Genomic DNA, 1,647 nt, shown 5'->3' on the forward strand with positions numbered 1-1,647 from the left:
CTCTCTGGAATCATCATCAGCAATCTTCTTAAACCATACTAGATTTCGCGAACGCTCAATGTGGAGTCACTCGCAAGTTGCCAAAACTGTAGTATTATCTGTTTTAAATTCATGTACACAAGATATTGAAATTCAACCGATAAAGTAACGAGTAACTCACCCACACGATCGCCAAATCTCATCATGAAACCTTGGATAATATATTAATATTCACAACTTATCACATTTTATAATACATTTAATGTAAATTTGTTTGAACTTCGTCCAATCTATCTGGAGTAACGAGTATGTCTAATGAGACGTAATATTGACAAAGGTCGGATTGGCGGAAAACAATAAGTCATAATAAATATAAAATATAAAGACAATACACTCGTATTAAGTTGCTGATTTTAACATATACATATGACGTATGTAACATATTTAACATATATAATGTCATAGATATAATAAATATAAAAACAGCAAATTATTGTTATAGTTTAAAAAACATATTTTTAATACACGAGTTGAAGCGTCAAAACGAAGATCTAGATTACGCAGTCAAAATTTAAACGTGACGAATAATTATGCTTAAAATTATGTAGTAATTTATAATCGACTCTTGTAAAAATTGCAAATAAATAACTGCAAAAATTAATTAACTACAGAAAAGTTACAAATATATCTAAATTAATAAATGAATTGGTGACTCAAAAATAAAAACTGAAGTACCCATGTAAAAATTGCAAATAAATAAATACAGGAATTGATTAACGACAGAAAAGTTCCAAATATAAGTTAATAAATAAAATTGTTAAGTCAAATATAAAAACTAAAATACAAATCAAAATTTTAAAATATCACATTACTATTGTACATACAATTATGAGGTAAATTTATTGTCGTACAGCCTTAAAATAAACATGTCAAATCAGTTAACATGGATGCATAAACATGATGTAGTTCATCTATGTCAGATCGTAAGTTTAGTCTATCTTTCTACATATGTGTATGTATTTTCTCTGGTATTTGTCTCTTATTTAACGTTGAAATTTTGACTGCGTAATCTAGATCTTCGTTTTGACGTTTCAATTCTTGTATTAAAAATATGTTTTTTAAACTATAACAATAATTTGCTGTTTTTATATTTATTATATCTATGACATTATATATGTTAAATATGTTACATACGTCATACGTATATGTTAAAATCAGCAACTTAATACGAATGTACTGTCTTTATATTTTATATTTATTATGACTTATTGTTTTCCGCCAATCCGACCTTTGTCAATATTACGTCTCATTAGACATACTCGTTACTCCAGATAGATTGGACGAAGTTCAAACAAATTTACATTAAATGTATTATAAAATGTGATAAGTTGTGAATATTAATATATTATCCAAGGTTTCATGATGAGATTTGGCGATCGTGTGGGTGAGTTGCTCGTTACTTTATTGGTTGAATTTTAATATCTTATGTACATGAATTTAAAACAGATAACACTACACTTTTGGCAACCTGCGAGTGACTCCACATCGAACGTTCGCGAAATCTAGTATGGTTTAAGAAGATTGCTGATGAAGATTCCAGAGAGAGAGAGGGGGGAGGGGGACAGAGAGAGGGAGAGAGAGGGACAGAGAGAGGGAGAGGGAGAGGGG

The 1,647-nt window shown here is 29.4% G+C and overlaps 1 protein-coding gene across 1 annotated transcript in view; it reads right to left on the minus strand.

Annotated features, from left to right (window-relative positions):
- The window catches only part of LOC108768202 (ATP-binding cassette sub-family G member 1), a 15,992-nt gene that overhangs the window by 1,250 nt on the left and 13,095 nt on the right, over positions 1-1,647 (minus strand). The window lies entirely within an intron of this gene.

Source organism: Trachymyrmex cornetzi, unplaced genomic scaffold, assembly GCF_001594075.2.
Source record: "Trachymyrmex cornetzi isolate Tcor2-1 unplaced genomic scaffold, Tcor1.1 scaffold761, whole genome shotgun sequence".
In the NCBI taxonomy this organism is placed as follows: Eukaryota; Metazoa; Arthropoda; class Insecta; order Hymenoptera; family Formicidae; genus Trachymyrmex; species Trachymyrmex cornetzi.